At 34.0% G+C, this 22,870-nt stretch overlaps 2 protein-coding genes across 47 annotated transcripts in view; one reads left to right on the top strand and one right to left on the bottom strand.

Moving 5' to 3' along the window:
* Positions 1-22,418, top strand: part of LOC128929807 (protein fantom-like) — a 109,723-nt gene extending 87,305 nt beyond the window's left edge. The window contains exon 5 of the transcript XR_013527665.1: positions 19,931-22,418. The gene's annotated coding sequence lies outside the window, so the exon portion shown is untranslated. The remainder of the gene's footprint in view (positions 1-19,930) is intronic.
* The window catches only part of ZBTB20 (zinc finger and BTB domain containing 20), an 829,160-nt gene that overhangs the window by 255,053 nt on the left and 551,237 nt on the right, over positions 1-22,870 (bottom strand). The gene's annotated exons all lie outside the window — the stretch shown is intronic.

Genomic DNA, 22,870 nt, shown 5'->3' with positions numbered 1-22,870 from the left:
GCATAAACACATATACTTTTAGAACTATAAAAGTAGTATAGAAAAAATAAGAGGAATTAAGGTTAGCTGAGTCCAGTCCAAATGACCGTTTATTTTAAACTAAAGAATATGATAACAATTTGTGTTGGCAAAATTAAATTATGCACTTCAATAATATAAAGGGTATTTCTCAACATGTATTTTGAGGTCAGTAATTTGCAATAAGTAATTTATAATTTGGGGGAAAGAAGATTATAAAGGTAAAAATTCCCTTCTGTAGAATCCTGATAGAGTCCTAGGATAAAATCTGTGACTTGTGTAAATAGCCTCTGGGAAAGTGAGGTCATATAATATTTTTGTTGAGTTTTTGCTTTTCCTCTAAGGATTTTGGGTTCTTATCCCTCCAAATTTTATTTCCTGACTTAAAAATAATAACTGCCACTTACTGAGTAAATATTAAATGCCAGGCACTTCAAATACATTATTATTTTTATAAATACAATGTTAAACACAATATATTAATAAATTGTATAATATATTATGATATATTATAAATATTAAATACAATATATTATTAAAGCAACTGTGCAATATAGATATTATTACTCTAATAGACATGAAAACTGTGGGTCAGAGAGGTGAAGTAACTTGTCAAAGATAATTCAGACAGTGTACAGAGCTGGAATTTAAACTCAGGTCTGTATTTGTCTATGCAAGAAAGCTCCATAACCATTTCACGGTTCTGCTGACTCTAACTTTATTTAAAAAAGGAATAATCTTGCTTGAATGCTTTGTTAGCAAGTAAGGAAAGCACCCGTTTTACTCCTTCTTCACATTCATTCATTGCATTATATATAGTACAATGAAAATAGGAGATGGTTAAGATTTTTTCAATGTAGATCTGGTTGCCTTTTCATACTGATTTGGACTGAGATAAATAATTAAATTTGGGCTCTCAAAGTAAAAGAGTAAGCTATTTGCTATCTGAATAAGTATTTATTAATTAATCAGACACGGATAAGGTGTGTTATTACAACTATATTTGTGAAGTATGATTTATGTTGTTCTGCATATTACTCTGTGCTGTTTTTCATTTTCTTGTACTTTGGACTTTTTGTTTTGTTTTTATGAATTTAGTCACAGTTGGTTGTGTTTTGAACTTTTAAAAAATGTAATACTAAGGAAATTAAAAAAAGAAAGAAAATATTTTCAAAATGATGTCAAAATCAAATCTACCCATCACTAATTTGATTTGTAGGAAAAGAAGAACAAAGTATTAGAAGCAGAATGCTTTTAAATAATCCTAATTACTTCAGTGTGCAAATGCATTGACTAAATCGAAGCATGCATTTAACACTTTGCACTTCAACTGTGCTTATTTATTTAACTTCTATAGATAGCAATTGTATAAAAAACAAGAGATATAGCCAGCCATGCCATAGTTACTGGGGGAAAACTACTGTTCTAAAATTCAAGCTTACCTCTCAAGTCAGCCCACTTTTTGACTGATGCAGATCATTAGGTCAAATAACACAAAATAACATAATTTACTGTAATGACTCAGGTTTTCCCAATTGACTCTGCCTTCCCTATTCTATTTTTCTGCCTTCAATGGGGTGGGCTGAGGACGTGGAGGAAAGACAGCTTTTGTTAGCAAAGCTACAGCGTGGAAGCAGCAAAGCTTTTGGTAGTCAAGCCACACAGCATTAAGCAGGGTCAGTCTTGAGGAATGATGCCATAGGGTTAGAGGTGGTTTGTGATCAAGGCTGAGATGAAGTCATGATGCTGAGGTTACTTAGTGCTTGGTCTAGGACCAGCTGCAACAGAACCACCTGGTGAGCATGTTAAAAAGACATATTTCAGGGTCTCACTCCAGAGCAAACCAGTTGAATCTCTTCAGGGAGAACTCAGATCTCCATTTTAAACAGGTTCCCCAAGTAATTCTTATGCTACTTAAGCCTGAAAGCACTGGCATATGCACTTAAGCTCTCTAATTCTATATCCAGCGAGAGCCCTGCTGCTGTACCTGTACGCTCTGTCCCAGTCGTCAAGATGTATATGCAAGTCCAACTATGTGTCCTGGGAGGCATTAACTCTAATAATAATGGCCAAGGGCTTAGCCAGGCATGATGCTATTTAACATGCAGTATCTCCTCCAATCCCCACAGCAAAGAATACGAGTTAAAGATGATTACTCTTCTCATCTTTCAGATGAGAAAACTGAGATTCAGAGAGACTTAGTAACTTGTTGTGGGTGCCACAATAATAACTGAAAGAGCTCTTAAAAACTATACTACTGTACTTTAATTCTTAGCACTGCAGAAAAATATCTTGAAAGATGTTTGCTCACAAAGGTGTTCCTGATTTGGTGATATCATCATTCTAAAGAAACTTGCCTCATTGCTGGTAAGATAGATTATGTAACAACACATAGGGTGTAAGCATTTGTATCCAAGGGACTTTTCCTTAGATTATTTCACAGAGAGGAAAACTCTCAAAAACTGGGCTGGGAATCCTTCATTATTTTGTTCAACAATTATACACTTTACCAGAACCTGAGGTATACAAAGATAAACAGGAAACAGTCTGCTTTCACTAGACTTAGAATTCTGAAAAGAGATAAGCTTGTGTACACATGATTCTGGGTTAACTTAGATAGTCAGTGGAGGCCTGAGGGAGAGAGAGTAGTTTGTTCTCTTGACAGAAGGAAAAGAGGGTGAGGTCTGTAAATGTTTAGGTACTCCAGCGCTGTGCCATTGGACAAAGTAAGGAAATTAGATTGTAAAGCAAATTATATTTTTACTTGTTTTCTTACAAAGGGGGCAGACTAAGTTACTTGTTTATTTTGAGCCAATAAAACTTTATCTGGTTCATTCTTTCTGGCATCAAACTGGGTTTCTTTTTGGCTAAATTTCTGGGTACAGTGCCAAGTAAGTTGTTATGTTTATTTATTCTTACACAGAGCAGCCGAGATTCTATTCTTGAAATGAGTGCCTAATAAATTTTATCAGTAGTACTTTATTCCACCCAATAAACACGACTCTTCAGTGACATACTTACTGTGTCCTTTATTTTCATTTGTTTCAATTACTCAGAATGCTATTGTTTGACTGGCATATATATATTTTTTTTGAGACGGAGTTTCGCTCTTGTTACCCAGGCTGGAGTGCAATGGCGCGATCTCGGCTCACTGCAACCTCAGCTTCCTGGGTTCAGGCAATTCTCCTGCCTCAGCCTCCTGAGTAGCTGGGATTACAGGCACACGCCACCATGCCCAGCTAATTTTTTATATTTTGAGTAGAGATGGGGTTTCATCATGTTGACCAGGATGGTCTCGATCTCTTGACCTCGTGATCCACCCGCCTCGGCCTCCCAAAGTGCTGGGATTACAGGCTTGAGCCACCGCGCCCAGCTTTGACTGGCATATTTTTATGAGAAATTTGGAAATTAAAAATAATCGAAAACATAAAGAACAATCTAGATTCTCTTGTGATAAGAGAAGATGATCTCATATACATGTAAATGTGGTTTGAGCATGTTAATGTCAGAAATGACTGACGAAAATGAGATTCTAAAGAAAGCGAGGAGACCACCCTGGACAACATGGTGAAACCTCATCTCTACTAAAATACAAAAAAGTAGCTGGGCTGGGAGGAGCACACCTGTAATCCCAGCTACTTGGAAGGCTGAGGCACAAGAATCGCTTGAGCCTGGGAGGTATACGTTGCAGTGAGCCAAGGTTGCACGGCTGCAATCCAGCCTGGGCTACAGAGTGAAACTCTGTCAAAAAAAAAAAAAAAAAAGAGAGAAGAAAGGAAGAAAGAGAGAGAAGGAAAGAAAGAAAGAGAAAAGGAAAAGAAAAAGAAAAGGGGAAAGAGAAAGAGAAAAGGAAAAGAAAAGAAAAAGAAAAAGGCAGAGAAAGAAGGAAAGAAAGAAAGAAAAAAGGAAAGGAAGGAAGGAAGGAGGAAGAAACAAAGAAAGAGAAAGAAAGAAAGAAAGAAAGAGAGAAAGAAAGAAAAGAAAAGACGCTTCTGGAATGTCAAAGTTCAGGCTGATCACCTAAGGCAAAGGTACCAGGATCTAAAATAGAAATAGAAATTCTCATGTGATTCAGTCTGGGGAAACTGAAAATCGATGTGTCCCATATTTCAGTAACTGAATAAATTGAAATCAGACATGTATTCTTTTCCAAGTTAAATAATTATCAAATTTGAGAGTCACTGTTTAGATTATTTAGTGCTTCCTTAAAACTTATTTTTCTAATTATTACAGTATTTTTCAAGCATTAAGAAAGTTTAAGAAAAAGGAAATAGAAATAAAATATCAAGTAATTCCACAATAAAGAGATAACTGCTCTTTACATTTGGTGTATTCTCTTACATCATTATCAAATACTTCCACTTTTATATTTGGGATTGTTTTATTTAGTTATGTTATTTTATAAACTTTTCTAATAAAATATTCTTCAAATATCTTGAAGAATGATCTAATTTGCATATATGACATGCAGTCATACATATGGATATTCTGTAATTTAATTAATAATTTCTCTAATTTTATAATTTAAGATTATAAAATCTTCTTTTCTCTTTTATAAATGACATTATGATAAACGTCTTTGTACCTAAATCCTTGTCTGAGGTTCTATTTCTTCTAGATAGATGGCTAGAAGTAAAATTAATGTGTCAAATGAGATTTTTTAAAAAAGGTTCTTGATAAAATAATGCTACACTACTTTGTAAAATTTTGTGTCAATATATAGATCTCCACTTTATGGGTACCTATTTTACTGTACCACTACCAGCATTGAGAATTACTATTTTTCATAAATCATGTCTTCAAATCCTAGTGAGTTATATTTTTCCATGTTTATTCGATATTTATTTCCTTTCATAACTTTTCTCTTCATATTATTTTTATCCATTCTATTTGAACATATATATTAGTATCTTCATATCTGGCCCTTCAACTTTATCTCTGATTGTATCACCATAGTCTGAGGCCTCCTTACCTTACTCTGAATGATGGCATCTGCATCTGAATGATGCCTGATCTGCATTCTAGGTTTCTTCCATTCTGATTCATTCTGTACACTGATGTCTAACAGTTATTTCAAAAATATGCTTTCATCATGTCAGACCTGATCAAGAACCTATGATAGCTCCTGGTTATTTATCTATCAGTTACATTCAACTACCTTGTTCAGGGCAGTTGAATTATTATCTAGTAGTTCTAGAGTATAGAACACAAGAACTGGAAGGGGCTTCACAGTGCATCAAAACCAAGTGTCTACATTTATAAATGAAGAAAGTGGACTACAGAATTTAATGAATTACTCGTGATCATGGAGTCAATTAAATGACAGAACTAGGACTAGAGACTAAATTTCGTTATTCGCGTTTAGTGACTTTTAGGTAGAACACAATAAAAATCATTTTTACAATTTAAAAAATAGAAATGGCTAGGAAGACAGTTTAATTTCAATCTGTTGTTATGTATAAAGAATTGTTAAAATCATGCCACATAGAAGGCTTGAGTGTTTTAACAGGAATAATATGTACTTCTTATAAATTGATCAAATGTGTCATCAGAATTTCAAAAATATTTGCACATCAGCAAATGACCTAGTTTATTTATACATTGCTTTTTTCCTTGCTAATCTATATTGTTTTATTTAATCTGCTTTGCTACAATAAAAGCACATCTTTTTTATCCTAGCGTATTGCAGATTTTCACTAAGGTTCTTAATAATATAAATCAAAACTCCAATTTCCTCAGCAAATTAATATAAAAGATTCCTTTTGATTATAGTTAGGGATTTGAAGAACTACCCTTAAAAAATAAAACAATAGGATGGGCGTGATGGCTCATGCCTGTAATCGCAGCAATTTGGGAGGCCGAGGCAGGTGGATCACCTGAGGTCAGTAGTTTCAGACCAACCTGACCAACATGGTGAAACCTGTCTTTACTAAAATACAAAATTAGCTGGGCATGGTGGCAGGAACCTGTAATCCCAGCTACTTGGGAGGCTAAGGCAGGGGAATAGCTTGAACCAGGAGACGGAGGTTGCAGTGAGCCAAGATTGTGGCACTGTACTCTAGCACTCCAACCTAGGCAATAGTGTGAGACCCTGTCTCAAAAACCAAACCAAACCAAAACAGAAAAACAATAAAACCAATAGGAACTACTTCAAAATACCTCAATTTAAATAATAAACAACACGAACCATTATGGAAGAATGTGGGGTATTAGCCATTTTATATGATATGATTATTGCTATTTATGTTCAAGAATCCCACTGTATTTGCCAAATGAAAATTAACATTAGTCACTGGTTTAGAAACGAAAGTTACCAAATATGTTTATTATTTGTGGAAGAGGAGTAGGGCAGAAGACGTAAACATGGAAACAGCCATGAATGGACCTAACTTGGGGGCTGAGTAACAAAGCATGGGTTTGCCTAACAGAATCATTAACAGGAAAGTATTTATTAAATCACATCATAAATCAACTGATTATAAAATACAAGGTTTAAACAAAATGGTAGTTCATCAGCAGCAACGAGATCTCAGCTATGTTTTCTTTCTCTGTGTGTGCACATGTGTATAACCAAACAGGTCCACCATTCACTTAACACTCAACCGATATTTATTAAGCATCTACTTTGTGCTAGAAGCACTCTACTATCCAAGAAAGTAACCCAGCTTTCTGTTATTCTCTTGATTACTATACAATAAAAATTAATAATAATTTATAACTGATATAAGGTATTACAACACAAATAAGAAATTGAGTCATAGAGGAGATAGAGGAAGAAACAGTATCCTAAATTTCTCATTTCATGCAGTGTGCTATTTCATTAATGACAATAATTAAAGAAAACAGTCCTGAATGGTTTTCAGAAAAATAACAGTGATCATTACTAAAAGGATAAACTATACTTTAAAACTTCAAATCGCTAGAATGAGAAAAGCTAAAAAAGTCATCATTTATCAAAAGAGACAGAGAGAGAGTGAGAGGGAGAGAGTCAGTTTAGACCAAGCAAGCATAAAAACATAGAAAATATAAAAAAGATTTCTGAGACAGGACGAGATACATATTTTTTATAAAAGGAATATTGATTTAATTAACATTAAAAATAATAACTAATATTTTTAAAAGATTAAAGAAACAGAATTTAACCATAGGATAGCAGTTTAAGGACACTAGTATTGGTAGCAAAAACAGGATTCAAATGTTATTTCTGCCATTTACTTGTTATAATTTCTTTCCTACTGGTGTATTTATTTAGTCTATTTACCTTAACTTTCTGCTCTAAAAATGGAAATAAGAGTAACTGAATGTAGAAAGGATTGAAAAACACCATATGTGTAATATTTAGTACCCAGCACAACTAAACATTCAATTACTTTAATTTATAACATTGTGTTTTTAAATGATGTATCTATGTACCCACACAAATTTTTGAAAAAAGAAAAAAATAGAAAAGTGGTGCTGATAGACTTTCTCAATGCAGTTTCCACAAAACTTCAATTTGTGAAAAAATATCTGTGAAGTGCAATAGAGCAAAGCAAAATAAAGACAATATAAAAAACATAATAAAGAGAGATAAGAATCAAAGTAGCATTGTCCAAGATACATTGTTACCTTAAAAATTCCATAAAATATAAAACGTGAAAATCATGCAGTCAGACTTAAAAAGAAGATAATCATTTATAGAAAGCTACTAAAAGCAGTACATGGTACTGAAGCCACAGGCCTATGAAAATTTGGATCTAGAGTCACATAGAGATACTCTTTAGAGTAATGGGGTCAAAAAGGCCCCATTTAAAATGGTGGACTTTAACCTGGCTTACTACTTTATCAAGAGGCTGCAAAAATTTGGCCAGTTGTTACCCGGGGAAACAGCTATATAGGGCTGCAGTACCTGAGAGGTGGAAAGATAAGATACAGCATTTTGATCAAATATATAGAATATAAGAATGAAGCTGAAAGGTACCATTGTGAGATCTGGATTGGGACTAAGAAGATCTAGATAAAGGCGACTCTAAAACCACTAGTTAGGGACATGTGAACAAAACAAACAAACAAAACAAAATCTGTAAAATAAAATTATAACACACAGCAAGAAACTAAATGCTAAGAAAATCAAGCAATAATTGGAATATGCACTCCAGATAAATTTGATTTTATAAAATTATCTGACAATATGCTTGATATGCTTAGTGATAAAGTACTCATACCTAAAAAAGAACAAGAAATGATTAAAGACAGATAGAAATAAAATAAGAATAGGTGAATAAGAGTAAAAATTAATAAGAAATCTTAAAAAATTAAAAATGGTCATTAATATGAAAGTACAATAAATGAAATAAGGCAATTTCAAGGAGAGAATTAAGTGAACTGGAAGGTAATGTCAAGGAATTCACTCAGAAAAAAATTGTAGCAAGAAGAATTGATTTTTTGAAAATGAAATAGCAATTGAGATACAGTAAGCTGATTAGGAAATACCAATATATGTCTTATAGGAATTCCAGAAGAAGAAATGAAGGTAATGACAAAAGAACGATAAAGAAAATATAATAGCCAAGAATTTTCCAAAATTGGAGTCCTGAGATTAATAAGTATATGCTGAGTTCATGACTAATAATTCAAAATAAATCCACATCCAGACACATTTCAGAGAAACTACAAGACATTAAGGATATAGAATAACTTTAAAAAGCTACCAGGAGAAAAAACAGATTACCTCTAAAGAGATAAAACTAGATTGACAGATTTCTCTTAATTAAGAATAGTTGTCAGAACAATAGTCTAAGATATAATTGAATAATGTTTTTAAAATGCTGAGCAAAAATACCCAAATAAATTGCTATTTAAGATAAAAGACAAAATAAGGACATATTTAGATAAATAAAAAATTGTGTATTACTAAGGGTCCTCACTAAATAATTACTAAAAAACGTAATAAGAAAAGTAAACCCAGAAAGGAAGCCACAGGATCTAACAATAACAGCTGGTATAAGTAATATCTAAAAAATATTAGTAAATATAATTAAGTATTGATTATAGAAAACAGTGATCGCCACTTTTGAATCTGGTTAAAAAAAAATAGGTAAAACTAAAACTTAATTAGACAATTGTTGTAACAAGATTGCTACTTTACAGGTAAATAAAACATGCTATGCTAACCACCTTTTTTAACCTACGAAGAGGGTCAGAAATATTAAAAGGTCGATTTTATATTTGCTTAGAAAAATATATAGTTCAGTATATACAAAAGAATTGTAGAATTAGTAGTGCTAAAGAAACAGATAAGCCACCTAAAAATTTCAAGCCAGAAGTAAAATCCATGTACCAGATAAAGTCACAAAATAAACTCAAAATTTTTTTCAATTAAAACTGTATAAACACATCATTTTATTTTAATGCATTTAAATTCAGAAATAAATAATAAAAATAGAGCAAATATGTTTACAAAGGAAAAATATACCCTTCTAAATACCTCAAGGGTTAAAATAAATCAAAACAGATATTATGAAATATTTAAAATAGAACAAAACTATATATTAAAATATGGTATGCACCTAATGAGAAACCAGGAAAAAAATTTTAAGTCTGAAATTTATTTTTAAGGATAATAAAAATAATTGAAAGTAAAAGAGTTATATTCAATTCAAGAATCTAGAAAAAGAAAAATGACCTAAAATATAAAAATATATAAGGAAGGAAACATGCTAATGCTGATAAAAGCAGAAAGCAATTGCTTGGACCACAAATAAATAATAAAGTAGATAAGCAAAATCAAAAGCCAGTTTTTGTAAAAAAGTAAATGAAAGAAAAATGTCTAGCATCTTATAAAAGAAAAGGCAGAAGGGTCAAATAAGTAATATTAGGAATAAGAGGGGAATATAATTAAGCATGAAAAATTAAAAATCATAAGAATATATAAATAATTTTATACAAATAAATTGAAGTATAAACTGTGAACTGTATTAAAAAAACTTCCCAAAACTGACTAGAGAAGAAACAAAACTTTCCTCTATGGTTATTGATTTATTCAGATATTCTGATAATCTGCCTATTACTACATACAAACTACTGATGAAAATTACCAAGTTGAGATGATTTTAGATGCAAGTATAACCAAATACACAGAATAAATATCCTGATAATATAAAACTATTTCAGAAATAGAAAAAAATGAAATGTCATGCAACTTATTTTATGAGGCTAGTACCATTGTGACAGCAAAACTCTACATAACGCTTAAAAAAATAAAAATTAAAGACTGATTGCCCCATGGAGACATACTACATATGGGTAAATTAAACTCAACAGTAGATTTAAGAAATACACTAAGAGCAAGAATTTTCTTTTCCAGGAATGTAAGAAATGTTTAATATCAGGAAATGTAATAATATCATATAAAATATTAACATAGTCATGGAAAATTCTATCTTATTACTGATGCAAAACATACATTAGATAAAATTTAACTAGCATTTCTGTTTAAAAATATTTAGCAAACTATAAATATTTTAGGAATATATTAAGAACTTCTTTAATGCAATAATTTCGGTTTCTCTAAATCCCAGGCAAATGTTGCATTTCTAAAACATTTCCAGTAAAATAAGAAACAGAACATATATTCTTAATATGACTATCCTATTCATACTATACAGAGGTTTCGTAATGCAATATGACGGAAAAAAACTGAACATTTAAGAATTAGAATTTAAGAACATGCCTGTTGTTACTTACTGCTGACATACATGCTGATGTGGAAAACTTAAGAGAATTTACCAGTTTAGTTATTCAAAGTAAGAGAGTTCAGCAAAATTGCTGATATACCAAATAATAACCAATAAACAATGAAATGGAAAACAGATATGAATATAATAGTGCAAGAATCTAAGTTATAGTAGAAGAAACTTTACAGAATATGTTCAAGACATTTACGATGGAAATTTTAAAACATTGCTGAAGGATATGAAGGCAATCACAAATAGAGAGATACAGTATGTCACTGGGCAGCAAGACACAACATTACAGAAATGTCAATTCTCCCCAGATTATTTTCTAATGTTAATGTAATTACAAATAAAATTCAGCAAGACCTTTGCCAAACTTGACCAACTAGCCCTAAAATTCATATAGAATAGCAGAAGACCAAGTGAGCTAAAAAGAACTTTAAAAAGAAACAAGGTAGAGAGATTTACCTTACCAAGTAAAAAGAATATTACAAAGCTATGGTAATTAAGGACTATGGTGTTAGTACAAGGATAGGAAAACAGTCTCCTGGATCAAATGAAGATCATATAAACAGATTTGATATAGGAAAAACATGGCATTACAAGTTAGTCAGTAAAGAATAACTAGTTTTTAAAATAATGCTGGGATAATTGGGTTATCCATATGAAAAAAAAATAAAATAGGGTGCATGTAAGGTACCATAACCAAAAATAATTCCAGAAGAATTGGAGATCTAAATGTAAAGCAAAACCTTTAAAACTATTAGAAGAAAATACAGAAAGGCAAATGACCTTGGCATGTGAAAGGATTTCTTAAATGACATAAAAGCACAAATTATAGAGGAAAATATCAATAAACTTAATTGAGTTAATAGTAAAAGCTTCATAAAAATAAATACCACTAAAGTCACAGTTAAAAGGGAAACTACAAATTGGGAAAAAAAATCTTTGTAATCTCTATTGCCCAAAATATGAAAATCCAGTATATTACAACAGTAGCAACTAATACCAAAAACCAAATCAAGCCAAGCAAAACAAAACTCTTCCAAAGTAACAACAGCACAACAAATAATCCAACAGAAAGATGGACAAAAGATACAAATAGGCAACACAGAAGAGAAAATCCCAATGGCTTAAAAAATTTTAATGAGATATTTAATTCCCATCAGATTGACAAAAATTTTAAAAACTCTGACTGTCACAAATGTTGTGATGCGTGTGGAGAAGCTCTCTTAGATTTCTATTGAGAATATAAATTGGTGCAACCACACTGGAGAGAGATTTTACAATACCTTGTAAAGTTCAAAATGCATATTTCTTAAAGTTAAGCAATTCTACTTCTATGTATTACGCCTATAAAAAGGTTAACTGTGGTCTTGTTTGTGATTGGGAAACATTGAAAATTATGTCTAACAATGAGAGAATTGATAAATTAATTTTAGTAATACATACAGAAGAATACACTTTATATAAACCACAATATATGGCTTATGTAAAACTAACTCATGATGATAGAGTTCACAATGGTTTTGTTTGTTTTTTACCTTTTGTTAGAACTGTGGAAAATATCACCTTCAAGGGGCATACACAAGGGACTCTTCCCAGATACTCTGTATCTTAGGTTGGATGCTGTCACATGTATACTCATCAAGGTATACACCTAATTTGCCTAGTTTACTGTACATAACCTATAATAAATTAATAAAAAATAGGTTCAGAAACAAATGTTCCAAATTATTAAACTTTGTTTAACTTGGTTCTGGATTCTTGTATTTCATATTATCCTTAATATGTGTTTAAATTTTTTCTTTTTTTGGGGGGGGTACAGAGTTTCACTCTGTCCACCAGGCTAGAGTGTAGCTATTTTTTTTCTTCTTTTTGGGGAGTACACAATTTCACTCTTTCCACCAGGCTAGAGTGCACCAAGCTAGAGTGTTAGCCAGGCTGGTCCTGAATTCCTAACTTCAAGTGATCTACCCACCTTGGCCTCCCAAAGTGCCGGGATTATAGGTGTGAGCCACCATGCCTAGTCTGTGTTTTAAATATTTTACAGTAGAAAATGTATAAGACAAACACCACTGGTTTTCCCTAATGAGAATTAATTGAGGTAAAAGAAAGCATTAGTGCCATATTTTCTTCACTATCTCTGATAATAGAGCCCAATATTAATAAGGACTTTACAGCCAAATGTGCCTACAAAGTGATCATTTTGTTGAATCAAAAGCAAAAGTTTTCATTCATCTTTTGACTATAGAATCTCAGGCTTCCTTAAATGAGTGAACAGAGGCATATATTGTTGATATAGATGAATGCTGCTAATGCACAAGGATTATCCATTTAGGTTTTTCAGTTGAGGAAGGGGCATGCATTTCCAAAGAGTTTACTGACATGAATCAACAGAATCAACAGATGATTTAGTGTCAATACTGCTATTGGCTGGTGGATTTCACCTCTGGCTTCAGAAAAGAAAGAGACGATACCTTTTCAATGCTGCATTTCAAGTCAACCATATGGAAAGCAAGGTTTTATTCCAGTCACTTTTCTTTCTCTCACAATGTGAAGGAAAAGTGCCAGCCACTGCTACTCTCGCCACTAACCATGGTACAGATGTTTGAAAAATGCAAAAGCAGAGAAATGAAACAAAAAGGAAATCCTCAAAAATTAAGTTTGCATAATGAAAAATAGAGTATTTATGTATCATAACTGCAAAAAGATAAATGGTTTTCTCTTGTAATAAACAGAAATAAACACAAACATTGTTTTTTGACTTAGTGTTTTGTTGAAACCAACAATTACAAGGACAAACTCAAAGATGGTTAAAAGTAGGAATAAAAACCAGATTTCTTTTAATCTGATAAAAGATTTTTTTATCTCCAAGAATGTTAAGAGTATGACCTACTTAAGTGAATACTTATTAAAGGAACAGATTCATTTAAAAACCATGTTTTTAGGTAAATAGGAATGGTGCAAGTGTTTCTTTGAAATCTTACAAAAGATAGAAATTAATTGAACTAACTAAGGTTACTTAACCTATGCAAATAAGAAACAGCTTAGAAAGAAATGTCTTCGAACTGTTTGAATGTATATTCCTTAGTTGGTGTATCCAATGTGAAGTCTCAGTTGCTATAATAGCAAATGTCCTATTAGATTTAAGCACATCAGTATAAATTATTAAAATGAGACTGTCTTTGTTTAAAAGAAAGCTTTAAAAATGTAATGTAAATTCTGAGAGAGTATTGCCCGAAATGGAAGTTTCAGGCCTAGCTCTGCCACAATCCTACTGTGCATCTTGGTTCATCTGATTAGACATCTTTGGGTCTCAGCATTCACATTTCTAAAGTGAGTGTGATATAAAGTCATAGCCTGATCGTCAAACTCCTTTCCAAATCCTTTCCAGCTCTAAAATTATATTAATCTAATGAGATTAATTTATCATAAGGTGTTTTTCTTCTTTCCTTTATTAATTTCCTTACAATAAATAGACAAACGACCAAATAAGTAAATAAATAAATATTAAAAACACATACTGATCAGCTATCCCTCTGATTCGGAAGAAAGACTTTTTTTTTTTTTGGTTTGCCATTATCTATTCCCTAATGTTTATTTAAAAAGAGAACTCCTATAAAAAAGCTTTTTATTTTTTTCTAAATCAAAAATAGCATATCATTTATTTGCCATTTAAGTTCTATTAAGAAAGAAAACACAAAATCATTATGGAAATCCTATTAGGAACTTTAGAAAGAAAAAGCCGATGAAATTCCATTTAAAATTCAAATTGTTCACTTATGTATTTTCTTTTGCAGAAACTTTAAGTGCTGCCTCAAACTATCTTCACTTTTTTTTCCCCCCAGGGATACTATCCTTAACCCTGTTAAAACACAAGGTTCTCTTCTCACACCCTTCCCACCCTTCCTCTGAGGTAGTTGTTCCACAAAGCTAAGGTGTAGATTACAGCAGGAGATATTTGGTACGGCAATAAAACATTTCACCCTGGAGACAGTACCGTGTTCAATTTGCCAAGTCTAAAAGAAAGTTAAGCCCCATCACCACTTTGGCAAGAAATCTGGTTCTCATGGCTGGACTATGATAATCATTTTTACCAAAACTTTTGAAAATGCGAGTACCTGAGGCACCAGCCAGAAAATAAGTCTGAGAATGCAAGTTTTTCATGTCAATATTTAAACCAGACAAAAAAACTATCATTGTACCCTTAGCAGACCTGAAGGGTCTAGAAAGAATACAAGGAAGCTGACACCTTGGTGAATAACAGCAGCTCAGTTTTATGAAAAGGCCAAAGTCTTAGGTCAAACTCTCCATTGTTCCAAGTGGTGATAAACCTATGGCACCAACAAAGGCAAAACACTGGTGTGAGGGGTACAATAGGCAAGGCTCCTATTACAGGGTCTGTATGCTAATAACGCTGGGACCCTCTCGACTACACACTCAAGGAACCCCAAGGGTGGGTCCCTGAGGGGAGGAAGATTCCTCAAACAGAATGGCGAGAGGCTGAAGTTACACAGTGTAGGAGCACTCCCTGCTGGTGGCTGAGGTTGGAAATGAACTGGTAATGTCCTAGAAAGGGCTGTCTACATTTTCTGTGAGGAGGCTAATGGAGATACAGTGCTTTTGAGGGGACAAAAACATGGGTCTTATTACACTTAGATAAATCCAGGTATTATGGTGAGTGCGGAGGAGGTTAAGGGAAGCTACTGATGGCAGGAACTCCAACAGCTGGCGAAAACTATGTGTAGAGCTGGTATATAAAATCTTCATTTAGGTTTCTTAGCTATTATCATTCTATAAAGCATACACAGGCATATGTGCACATGTGTGTGGGGTAGAGAGGATGCAAGAATAAATCTATTCCTGTGCAGTTCATTTTACCCCTGCAAGAACAATCTTTGAAACAGCCTAATGTATTCACAACATTTATGTTTTACAAGGAATTCCATCCATAACTCTGATGGACCTGCCTGGTATGCCCCCTATACCACTACACTTAAGTCCTAGACAGGTGGTCTTTGTATAGGCCTGGGGCAGCCACAGTGGTTTCTCCCTAGTGCTCTGCTCTATTAGGGTTCTTCTGCATAATAAAATGAAGGTCAAAATGGCAGCCTGCTAAAAGCAGCAGTATTTCAGTTGCAAGAATAACTTGCTTGTCATCAACTTGTTAATGCAATAGTCAAACATTTCTTTGACATGTACAATATCAGCTAACTTCAGCAGATAAAGGGTCTAGAACAGGAAGATGCTACAGATGCTTTAAACTCGGAGGAAGGCTTAGCAGAGCCAAAACGTCAGCAGGGCCTGTTTGTTCCATACTTTCCATCGGGCTCTGTGAAAGAAATGTTAGATTACTGCAATGACAAGTTTGTGACAAGCAAGTCATTTGTGCAACTGGTGCGCTCCTGTTTTTATCTGTTTACCATTCAGACTTGTGAATGCCATTTCAAGCACTTACAGGATTTCTGGCTCCTATTAAGGGGAAATGGTCCCTCCATGTTTAGAATTTTCTACCTCAAAGAGAATTACTAAGCAATTATTTGTTCCTGTGGTCACAGTGTCACACAAAAGCACTCTTGAGTTGTTTAGTTGGACTCTGAATCATGAAATGAAGTCCTGAAGACTGGATAGCTTGGAGCATCAAAAATTTCCCATCTCGTTTATTGGAATGACTACAAAGCAAGCCTGTGAGAGTCAATAAAATTGTGGCCAGCTTGAAATACCTTGCCCTTTTGCTCTGGGATCATATATCAAGGCCATATGCTTCAAGGCACATAAACTCACTTGTAACAAGTAGATCTGAGAAGCTAAGGCCTGGTGATGTCACACACTGACATGTGATCTAGCATTTGATTGTTTTGGTGACAAGGACCACTTTAGCTATTGAGAAGAGAATTTACACTGCCTTCTCTCTATATTTTACGGGTAACTACAGGGTCAATATTAATCCAGATAACATTTTAGCTGTGGTAAAATAAAGTAACATCATAATATCAAATTAATAACTAGGGTCATCCTCACTAGGCTAACTTTTAAATAGTCAATGGAGACCCTGGCATATCTGAGATCAAGAATTCAATATCCTCTCATTAGATTCTTCACCTGAAGTTGCTGAGTTTCTCCAAGTCATTTTAACCTCTGGGGAGGAAGGTAAAAAATAATGACACATGTTCCTTTTCCATCTGACACAAATGGTCTCGGGTCAATATTACAAAAGATGAAGAGTGCCTTTAGAACTCTAGAACGAGAATGACATTCTCTAAACATCATTTATTCTTTTTACATTTTTGCCCATTGTTGGTACTGAATTTATACATAACTCTAGGTATAACTCTCAAAAAACATATCAGAATGAGGCTTTGAAGCAGACACAGATGTACACTATCTGGGCAAGCAAGTCAAAGCTGGAACAGGGAGGAATGTCAAGGACTAGACAAAAGTCGTGATATAAAGTGAGCAGAGCTTAGAAAGGGTTACTAGAGAATGTTACAGAAAGCGGTAATAGTACTCATTGAATAAAAATTTTATTGTGAATGATCCTTTGCCAGACACTATGTGTATTATACAATTTACATGTGTAATTTAATCATTACAACAATTCTATGGCATATGCATGCTCAGTATTTTTTCTGATGTGAGAACTAAAATGTAGGGAGTTAAGTACTTGACACTATAAATATGTAAGCTGCAGAGATTTGAAACTAGTTTTCCTATATTCCAAAGCCCATATACTCTTAACCATTAAAGGATGAAAGTCATTTCCACTGCCTCCAGAAGCCTTTTCTCTCTTGCTTACTGGAAAACATTTCAGTCTATACATGTAGAAATTCATTAATTTGATACAAAAGGGCCAGTGAGAAGATTCTCGCTCTATCTGTGTTGCCATCCTTGTTAGACCTCTGAGAAAGCTGAGTTTCATTAAGATATCATTCTTTCTCCAGGCCTGACCTATTCCTACTTTAATGCACTGGGAAGAGGTAAGTGATTGTAACCTAATCACATATCTCTGTGCTATGAATGGAGGGTGTTTGGCGGCATCTTCTTGTGTCTATGCCAACTCCTTTCTCTCTCTTCATGTGTATAGCCTTTAGTTCATCCTACTCTTTGCTCCTGTATTACTTCCAGGGAGTCTTCTTTTGTCACTTGTCTTCTATTCATTTTTAGGTGGGGGAAGGGGCGAACATCTTTCTTACCAAGACAAGTATCACTGAAACAGTCTTAACTTCAAACTTTGCACAGAATGTACCCTTTGTTCAGTCTTCTGCTTTCTCTTTAATGATAGCTTTGCCATGAGTCCCATTTGTATGTAACTCAGAGATATGCAAATCAAGCTGGTAAGCAAGCATTTGCAGCTACTCAATCTTAAAATGGATATGTGTCCAACCAGTGGAAACATGAGTGAGGAATGTCTCCTGAATGTTATGTGTTGAATGGCTGCTTTCCTTGATGGATGGCAAAGAATAAAGTCAATGAGATCTGCATTACATTCCCTGGTCTCTTTTTAGTGTATGTTCAGAGGGGTCACAAGAGTGGTTTTAGCTTATGTAAAATTTCTTCTTATACCATTTCCACAATTTTTTTAACTTCTTGGGGTCTCCCAAACACAGAATTCTTAATAGCTACTGAAAAATCCCCATGCCTGAAGAATCGTAAGATCCCAGGGCAAGGATATGGTAAAGAACATTAAATAACCCATGGTCTGGGTCTTGATCTAGTGCTCACAGTGATCACTCAGCCTCTGTTGCATACCACCAGGGCATGGACCTCTCTACTGTGAGGTGGAGAGTTCCACTTTAGGACACTTCTGTCTGTACAAAATGTTCTTCCGTATGTTGACTTTTAATCTGTATTAGTCTGTTCTCACACTGCTATGAAGAAATGCCCAAGACTGGGTAACTTATAAATCAAAGAGGTTTATAGGACTCATAATTTCACATGGCTGGGGAACCCTCAGGAAACTTACAATCATGATGGAAGGCACTTCACAGGGCAGCAGAAGAGAGAATGAGTTCTGAGCAAAGGGAGCAAAGCACCTTCAACCATCAGCACTCATGGGAACTCACTCACTTTCAGGAGAAAAAGCATGTGGATTACTACTTCTATGATTCAATGACCTCCCACCACGTCCCTCTCAAGACCCATAAGGATTATGGGAAGTACAATTCAAGAGAAGATTTGGGTGAGGACACAGTGAAACCATATCATAATGTATCTTTCTAAAATTTCCCCTAGTGCATTTAGTTCTTTCTCACCCTACCCTTCAGTTCAGAGCTTCAGAAAATTATTAGTTTAATGGCTCATTTAATGACAACCCTTGTATGTATCACATACCGACAACTGGGTTTAGACTGTCCTGCCTCGTCCCTTTCTCCTCACCCAACATGATTTAAATTCCCTCTCTACCCCTCTGACAAGCCAGGGAGAAATAAAAGTCAGTCACATCCGTTTCTCATTTCCATGTGGATGTAGGTAAAACATGTGGCAAAGCATTCTTAATGTCTTTGATTTTCTTTCCTATTCTGTGGAAAATCTTCCCTGACAATCTCAGGCATCTTTGATTGATATGGCTATTTATAAACTGACCATATAATTTATTGTCCAAATGGGGATATTTTTGAAGGTGAAAGGGCCTTATAATTAATTATACAAAGACTACGGGCTTAAACCAGAACTGTCCCAGGCAAACTTACATAACACCTTGCATATATTTTTACTTCAATACCCATCTTTTTGCATAAAAATTGTTTTGTCTATTTTTCCCACCAGTCAGTGAGCACTCTCAAGTGACAGAAACATATTTTTACCTATATAGCCTCAGTTCCTAGAAAAATACTTGTAAGTATAAATACCTGGGGGTAAATATATACTTATGCATATATGCATGTGTGTGTGTTGATGGTATATTTTTCCAAAATTACATTCTGTGCATCTCTCCCCTTATTTGATAGCAAATACCACCAACACATGTTAACCTCATATTTTTGGAGATGAATCAAAAATATTTCACTTAATGCCATAGGAAGGAAATGTCTGAGTATATTGGTAATGGATTTGGTTTGAATATTGACAGCAACAAACAGAAAGTGAAATGTGACAAATTTTCCACTAAAAGTCTACTGCACAGTTTTTTAACAAAGCCACTGAACAATATGCTCTAATCCCTTTCTTCATAAGTATTATAATTTTTTTTTCAGGCCAGGCATGGTGGCTTGAACCTGTAATTCCAGTATTTTTGGAGGCTGAGGTCAGCGGATCACCTGAGGTCAGGAGTTCGAGACCAAGAAGAGCCAACATGGTGAAACCCCGTCTCTACTAAAAATATAAAAATTAGCAGGGCGTGATGGCAGGTGCCTGTAATCCCAGCCACTCAGGAGACTGAGGCATGTGAATTGCTCGAATCCAGGAGGCAGAGGCTGCAGTGAAGCCAAGATCATGCCACTGCACTCCAGCCTGGGTGACAGAGTGAGACTCCATCTAAAAAAACAAAAAAATTTCAGCAGCTGTGCCCACAATTTCAAGTTTGTAGTAAATCAATTATAGCAAATGATGGTAATTTAGAGTCATCCTTTAATATCCATTAAAATGTTGGTGGCATTTCTACTGTCGTCATCCTGGTCAAGCACATTTGGAAATCCTGGTGACTTTTGGCAGTTTTTTACTTCCAAATCACAGTGGTTGTAAGGAAAACAAAAGGTAAGGAGAAAGCACCTGGAAAATGTGAACCACTTGGACAGGTGTCTTCTTCCTTTCTCGTTGATACATGCAGACCATTCCAGAAGGATGTGAGCCTATCCTGGTTAAAGAGTTTTGTAGAGGATAATCTTATAACTTCCCTTTCAGTGTTTAGCATTCACTATTAAGAATCTATCTCATTATCAAACTTAGAGATTTTCTGTTACAGCATATTTTATCATTATTGGATCTTAGTGAAGAAAAGAGAGAAAGCCTTATTTCCTACTTCTCATTACTTGCTTAACGGCTATTAGCTCTCAATATTAATATTCCTTTTTCCAAGATTAAAAAAAAGTCAACATCTTTAACTTTTCCTTGAGATTTTTTTCCCCAAAGTGTTAAATTTAAATTTGTTGAGAGGGGTTTGATAATTCTGTCTCTCTAAGATGTTTGTGTTTAGTTTTATCTGATATCAGAACAAGCATGACTAAGTATCTAATCTATGCTCATAAGAACTAAGAGAAATATCTATGTTCTCTTCTGCATTCTTCTTATACATTCCACTATTATAGCTATTTTTAAATTTCAGTTTTAAATTTCACACTCTTGATTAACTTTCTATGCTCTACTTCTAGATGCTATTTTCCCACAGAGGTAGTCATTCTTTATTTTCAGTCCATCAATGACATTTACCAAACCACCATTTACAATAAAAAATATAAGACTTATAAGATTCAAAAGAAACAAAGTTGCATGTCTATTATTTTAGAATCTTAAATACGTGGAGAAAAGAAGACAATCCCACACAAAAGAAGCAAAATGGATAAGCACGCTCAGGTGTGTGGTGTTAGCTTAGCAGCTATTAGTACGGGCAAACTAATACAGCTGTAAGGAATTCTCTATACAAGTGATGAGAAGTAGTGGATGAAATGCCACTTTTGAAGTTTGCCTTCTCTCCTGAAGAAAACTAACAATAACTTTTATTTAACAACATTTTGTTTATTCCCTGTTACTGAGTGTTCGTTTTAATCCTCCCTCTGAAGTGGTTAGTTATACTTATCTCTCAAATTGTTATTTGGACACTGTACATAAAGCATTGCACTTTGAAAGCATGCATTCCTTGTTCTCAACATCTAAAATAATGATTTGCAACCATTTAGAAGTTCTGGTATCCTGTTGTTAATGTGATTTTTGCATCACTCTTCCCTGCCTATTCCTTAAAATATGATTTAAAACTAAAATTAATATTATTTTGAGGTTTTGAAATGCCTCTAACAATAATTTAGAATATGCCAAATTTGCCAATATTGGAAAACATGTATCTAGTCTAGATTATCAAGCCAGTTTCGGACTGGCCTCAATAGCATGCCACTTCTATATTTCTCAATACTGAGTCTCATCCCCTACTAATCATTTCCTGAGAATTGTGAAGTGCTTGGCACAAAATAAATATCTTTTTTTTTTTTTTTTTTTTTTTTTTTTTTGGTGACTTGAGACAGAATTAACAGCTCTGCTGGTTATGTGGAGTTATACCGTAACACTAGCTTTGCCTTAGTTCAGCAGAACTTTCACTGGGCTAAGAAATAAGACAATATATTATCAAGGCATTGAGTTCTGGTATCATCGAACGATAAGCAAATTAATTTTACTAGGTGTCTCCTAGGAAATATTGTTGAATGAAAGTTAGAGTTCCATGTCTATAACTTGCAAGATAGAATCACTAAAATGGTTGTATTTACGTGCATTTTCACAAATAACGAGTTTCCTTTTGGCAGAAGAGACAATTAAGGTAAATGTGAAAGTATCATCAACCACAAACTAGTAAGCTGAACTCAAGTATAATAGCAATCTTCCTGGGTGATCAGCCAAAGACTAGCTTTGCATAAACCATTTATGCAAGAGTTTGAATTTCTATACTAACTTATTTTTAAATTTCATTGAATGTAAACATAACAATGTTTTTAGTAAACAGCTTATCTATTAAGTTTATAGAGAATCTTCCACTAAAGAGATTACTTATTCTATTCTTAAGTCCAATCCTTTCTCTATTTTCATCCAGTGTTTTGTTTTTATAAAATTTTATTCCATAAAAATCTATATTTTACATTTTCTACCTGCTTTATCTATTCTTTTTTTTTTTTTTTTTAATTTTTTATTGGATTATAGGTTTTGGGGTACATGAGCAGAGCATGCAAGACAGTTGCGTAGGTACACACATGGCAGTGTGCTTTGCTTTTCTTCTCCCCTTCACCCACATTTGGCATTTCTCCCCAGGCTAGCCCTCCCCACCTCCCCCTCCCACTGGCCCTCCCCTTTTCCCCCCAATAGACCCCAGTGTTTAGTACTCCCCTTTCTGTGTCCATGTGTTCTCATTTTTCATCACCCACCTATGAGTGAGAATATGCGGTGTTTCATTTTCTGTTCTTGTGTCAGTTTGCTGAGGATGATGTTTTCCAGATTCA

The sequence above is a fragment of the Callithrix jacchus genome, chromosome 15 (genome assembly GCF_049354715.1).
Source record: "Callithrix jacchus isolate 240 chromosome 15, calJac240_pri, whole genome shotgun sequence".
NCBI classification, from domain to species: domain Eukaryota; kingdom Metazoa; phylum Chordata; class Mammalia; order Primates; family Cebidae; genus Callithrix; species Callithrix jacchus.
This window is presented reverse-complemented; position numbering and strand designations above follow the sequence as displayed.